Source organism: Arachis stenosperma, chromosome 3, assembly GCF_014773155.1.
Source record: "Arachis stenosperma cultivar V10309 chromosome 3, arast.V10309.gnm1.PFL2, whole genome shotgun sequence".
Lineage (NCBI taxonomy): Eukaryota > Viridiplantae > Streptophyta > Magnoliopsida > Fabales > Fabaceae > Arachis > Arachis stenosperma.
In genome coordinates this window covers 116665486-116671730 of record NC_080379.1, presented here as the reverse complement: position 1 = coordinate 116671730, position 6245 = coordinate 116665486, and the positions used below count along the sequence as shown (strand labels likewise).

Here is a 6245-nt window from a genome sequence, read left to right as displayed (position 1 = left end):
CTCCTCATCCATAACCCAAGGGGCCTCCGGAGTAGCTACCACTGCTCTCAATGCATCAAAATCAAAGGTCATGCAGTGAAGCTTTATCTTAGCCTGTAGGAAGGCATCAGTGTCACCGGTCTTAGGCCGGCAGGTAAGGGCATCCTCAACGGCCTCCTCGGTGATAGGTATATCAACTCGTCTAACCAATACCGAGTCAAGGGTGTGGCAGAAAAAGTTGCAGTAAAATTCTTGCACCCAAGACCGGTTCACCCGGATCAACTCTCTATCCACAAAAGCTAAACCCATCCGGTCAATGCGTTGGTGGATGATGTCGGTCAAATCCGATGGGATAACTAGCTTCTTCTCAATATTCAGATTCTTTGAATTGTAGGTTGGGAATTTGAGTTCACAGTAGATATTGGGGAATTTGACCATTTTCTGAGCCGGTAGTAATTGGTTTGCTTTGTCTATATCATTTAGAGGGTTAGAAGCATATGCTTGAAGTGAGGCAAGAGTAGGGTCTGGTGTTCTATTCCTTTTTCTGGAGGATGATGCTTTCCTCTTTCTTTTTTCTGACATCCTGAAAATTAGAATAAGCATTTAAGCAAGTAGGCAAATAGCAAGTAGGAGCATGTTTATGATGTAAGATGGAAAGCAAGCAATCATGATGTGGACTACAATTGAAAACATGGATTGCAAGTAAGCAAAGGAAATGGAAGTATAAACCAAGAATTCAATGTTTCAATCATGTGACACAAGTCTTTGAAGATTAGGCATATTTGATGAGCGGATAATTTATACGCTTTTTGGCATTGTTTTTAGTATGTTTTTAGTATGTTTTAGTTAGTTTTTATTATATTTTTATTAGTTTTTAGTTAAAATTCACTTTTATGGACTTTACTATGAGTTTTTGTGTTTTTCTGTGATTTCAGGTATTTTCTGGCTAAAATTGAGGGACTTGAGCAAAAATCTGATTCAGAGGCTGAAAAGGACTGCAGATGCTGTTGGATTCTGACCTCCCTGCACTCGAAGTGGATTTTCTGGAGCTACAGAACCCCAATTGGCGCGCTCTCAATTGCGTTGGAAAGTAGACATCCTGGGCTTTCCAGAAATCTTTAATAGTCTATACTTTGCTAGAGATTTGATGGCCCAAACCGGCGTTCCAAATCAGCTCAAAACTGCCCGGCGTTAAACGCCGGAACTGGCACAAGAATGGGAGTTAAACGCCCAAACTGGCACAAAAGCTGGTGTTTAACTCCAAGAAAAGTCTCTACACATGAAAGCTTCAATGCTCAGCCCAAGCACACACCAAGTGGGCCCGGAAGTGTATTTTATGTCATTTACTCATCTTTGTAAACCCTAAGCTACTACTTCTCTACAAATAGGACCTTTTGCTATTGTATTTTCATCTTTTGATCATGTTTTTATGATTGAACCCTCTTTGGGAGGCTGGCCATTTGGCCATGCCTAGACCTTGTTCTTATGTATTTTCAACGGTGGAGTTTCTACACACCATAGATTAAGGTGTGGAGCTCTGTTGTACCTCGAGTATTAATGCAATTACTACTGTTCTTCTATTCAATTCGGCTTATTCTTGTTCTAAGATATCACTTGTTCCTCAACTTGATGAATGTGATGATCCGTGACACTCATCATCATTCTCACCTATGAACGTGTGCCTGACAACCACCTCCGTTCTACCTTAGATTGTGTGGATATCTCTTGGATCCCTTAATCGGAATCTTCGTGGTATAAGCTAGAATTGATGGCGGCATTCAAGAGAATCCGGAAGGTCTAAACCTTGTCTGTGGTATTCTGAGTAGGATTCAAGGATTGAATGACTGTGACGAGCTTCAAACTCCTGAAGGCTGGGCGTTAGTGACAGACGCAAAAGAATCATTGGATTCTATTCCAACCTGATTGAGAACCGACAGATGATTAGTCGTGCTATGACAGAGCGCGTTGAACATTTTCACTGAGAGGACGGGACTGTAGCCATTGACAACGGTGATGCCCAACATACAGCTTGCCATGGAAAGGAGTCAGAAGGATTGGATGAAGACAGTAGGAAAGCAGAGAGACGGAAGGGACAAAGCATCTCCATACGCTTATCTTAAATTCTCACCAATGAATTACATAAGTATCTCTATCTTTATTTTATGTTTTATTTATCTTTAATCCTCCATAAACCATTTGAATCCGCCTGACTGAGATTTACAAGATGACCATAGCTTGCTTCATACCAACAATCTCCGTGGGATCGACCCTTACTCGCGTAAGGTTTATTACTTGGACGACCCAGTGCAGTTGCTTGTTAGTTGTGCGAAGTTGTGATAAAGAGTTGAGATTGCAATTGAGCGCACCATGTTGATGGCGCCATTGATGATCACAATTTCGTGCACCAAGTTTTTGGCGCTGTTGCCGGGGATTGTTTGAGTTTGGACAACTGACGGTTCATCTTGTTGCTTAGCTTAGGTATTTTTCTTCAGAGTTCTTAAGAATGAATTCTAGTGTTTCAAGGTGATGTTCTTATCATCACCAAAGCTGATTGATTCCCATCAATTTAGCTCTTGAATGGAATGTCCTGCTGAAGCTTGGCTAGCCATGTCTAATTTCTTTAGACTGAAGCTTTAGACTAACATTGCATGATTCCTGGAATTCTCATTAAGAATTTTGATATCCTTATTTTCTTTTTCACTCAATTTTCAAACAAAAAAAAATCCAAAAAAATTACAAAATCATAAAAACCAAAAATATTTTATGCTTCTTGTTGAGTCTAGTGTCTCATTTTAAGTTTGGTGTCAATTGCATGGCTCTATTCTTCTTGCATTTTTCGAATTCATTCATGTGTCTTAATTGATCTTCAAGTTGTTCTTGATGATTTCCTTGTTCTGATCTTTAAATTCTCTTGTCTTGAGTGTTTTGTTGTTTCTCATATGTAATCTCATTTTGTTAGTGTCAATAGTATACAAACTTCCAAGTTTGGTGTCTTGCATGCATTGTTTATTTGATCTTAGTTTCATGTTGATTATTCCTCATTATTAAAAATCCAAAAAAAATTTTTTAATTTGTGTCTTTTCAACTTAATAATACAGAGAATTGAAGATTCAGAACATACAGCAGAGGAATTAAATAGAAAAAGCTGGGCGTTCAAAACGCCCAGTGAGGAAGGAAAACTGGCGTTTGAACGCCAGCCAGGGTGCCTGGCTAGGCGTTTAACGCCCAAAAGGGGTGAGTTTTGGGCGTTAAACGCCAGAATGTATACCATTCTAGGCGTTTAACGCCAGGATGGCACAAGAGGGAAGATTTTGTTTTTAACTCAAATTTTTTTTTCAAGTTATCAAAATTTTTCAAAATCAAATCTTTTTCAAATCATATCTTTTCAATCATATATTTTCAAAATCAATTTCTTTCCATTTTCAAAAAAATACTTGCTATCAATTAATGATTTGATTCAACATTTCAAGTATGTTGCCTTTTCTGTTGAGAAATGTTTAATGTCTGAATCATATCTTTCTTATTAGGCAGGTCATTAATTTTAAAAATCAAATCTTTTTTTAAATTGTTTTTCAAATCATATCTTCTCAATCATGTCTTTTTAAAACTATATCTTTTCAATCATATCTTTTTATCACATTTTTTTAAAACTAAAGTTTTCAATCATATCTTTTTTATTTCTAGTTTCAAAAATCTTTTTCAAAAATCATTTTATTTCTTTTCCAACTTTGATTTTCGAAAATCATTCATCAAATTTTCAAAATTTCTTTTAAAATATTTTTAATTTATTTTCGAAAATCCTTCCCCTCTTCTCACATCCTTCTATTTATAGACTAACACTCCTCCTCAATGAACAATTCGAACTCTATCCCTCTTGATAAGTTCGAATTCTTCTACCTCCTCCTTCTAATTTTCTTTTCCTCTGACACCTCAAGGAATCTCTATACTGTGACATAGAGGATTCCATATTTTCTTGTTCTCTTCTCTTTCATATGAGCAGGAGCAAAGACAAAAGCATTCTTGTTGAGGCTGACCCTGAACCTGAAAGGACCTTGAAGCGAAAGCTAAGAGAAGGTGTTGGGTGACTTTACTGCACCTACTCCTAACTTCTATGGGAGAAGCATCTCTATCCCTGCCATTGGAGCAAACACCTTTGAGCTTAAGGCTCAATTAGTTTCTCTAATGCAACAGAATTGCAAGTTCCATGGACTTCCATTGGAAGATCCTCATCAGCTAGGATATGGTTGGACTCACAACCTAAAGAAAGCCTGAACTCTTGGGAAAAGCTAGTCAATGCCTTCTTGGCAAAGTTCTTTCCACCACAAAAATTGAGTAAGCTTAGAGTGGAAGTCCAAACCTTCAGACAGAAGGAAGGTGAATCCCTCTATGAAGCTTGGGAAAGATACAAACAATTGATCAGAAAGTGTCCTTCTGACAAGCTTTATGAATGGAGCATCATAGGTATCTTCTATGATGGTCTGTCTGAACTGTCCAAGATGTCATTGGACAGCTCTGCTGTAGGATCTCTTCATCTGAAGAAGACGCCTGCAGAAGCTCAAGAACTCATTGAAATGGTTGCAAATAACAAATTCATGTACACTTCTGAAAGGAATCCTGTGAACAATGGGACGAATCAGAAGAAAGGAGTTCTTGAGATTGATACTCTGAATGCCATATTGGCTCAGAACAAAATATTGACTCAGCAAGTCAATATGATTTCTCAAAGTCTGTCTGAAATGCAAGCTGCACCAGGCAGTACTAAGGACGCTTCATCTGAAGAAGAAGCTTATGATCCTGAGAACCCATCAATGGAAGAGGTGAATTACATGGGAGAATCCTATGGAAACACCTATAATCCTTCATGGAGAAATCATCCAAATCTCTCATGGAAGGATCAACAGAGACCTCAACAAGGTTTCAACAACAATAATGGTGGAAGAAACAGGTTTGGCAATGGCAAGCCTTTTCCATCATCTTCTCAGCAACAGACAGAGAATTCTAAGCATAGCCACTCTGACTTAGCAACCATGGTCTCTGATCTAATCAAAACCACTCAAAGTTTCATGACTGAAACAAGGTCCTCCATTAGGAATTTGGAGGCACAAGTGGGACAGCTGAGCAAGAAAATTACTGAACTCCCTCCTAGTACTCTTCCAAGCAATACAGAAGAGAATCCAAAAGGAGAATGCAAGGCCATTAACATGACCCACATGGCCGAACTTGGAGAGGAGGAAGAGGCAGTGATCGCCACTGAGGAAGACCTCAATGTACGTCTGATGACGGGTCATCATATACCCATTTTCAAGCTAATTTCACTTGTTTTATTAGCCTTTATGCACTTTCTTGTATCTTAAGTAAGCAATTTGGAATGAAAATGCACAACTTCTTTAAATCAAGCAACCACCATGAAATTGATGCTAAATCATGAGGTTTAAGAAAGAATTAAGTGATTTTTAATGAATTATAAACCTTATGAGTTTAGAGATACTTTGAGTGGTTGTTTTGGTTTCTTGTAGATGAAGAAAGGAAGAAAAGAGGAAAAGCGTGGCTTAAAGAAAGCGTGGCCCAAGGGAAGAAGAAGTGTGGCGCATGGAAGGGAGGAAGCAAACATTGCCCTCCACAAGGGCACACTGCCATCCAGGAGGGCAACATAATGAACCAAGCTTTGAGAGGCAACACTGCCCTGCCCACAACAAGGGCGGAGCACAATTTGATGCTAAGGATCAAGGAGAACAAAAACTCTGCCCTGCCCTCCTCAAGAGCAATATCAGGCTTCAACCAAGAGAAATTCAAAAGGAATTGCTTCATAATGCTTCCTATGGGTTTCGAACCCAAGGACAAGGAGGAAAGGAGTAGCGCTCAAGCACAATAGAATCAAGCAAAATTTAGCTTGCTTTCATTCTCCCTGGATCGAACATGGCACCATGAGGAAGCAAGGAACTAAGCATTACTTTGGTGGCAAGAAAACCAAGGAAAAAAAGAAACATGTGCCTCCACCAAGTATCGAACGTGGGACCTTATCCTTGGCACATTGCCCTGCCCTCCACAAGGGCAGGGCAGCATTTTTGTAGTGCATGGCCAGCGCACCAACACGCACGCACCAGGGAAGTCTCGGCCAGCAGCAGCACGCGCGGGCAGAATCTGGCGCGCCAAGAAACTCTGCCCTGCCCTCCACAAGGGCAGGGCAGCATTCTGCAGCACCACACGCACGCACCAAGGGCCGCACACATCATTTCCTGCCCTGCCCTCCACAATGGCAGGGCAGC

At 39.9% G+C, this 6245-nt stretch overlaps 1 non-coding gene across 1 annotated transcript; it reads right to left on the bottom strand.

Annotated features, from left to right (window-relative positions):
- Positions 1-4313: 4313 nt before the first annotated feature.
- On the bottom strand, positions 4314-4421 carry LOC130971465 (small nucleolar RNA R71). The gene has a single exon (XR_009082683.1). It is a non-coding gene; the product is annotated as a small nucleolar RNA R71 (small nucleolar RNA).
- Between the last annotated feature and the right edge of the window lie 1824 nt (positions 4422-6245).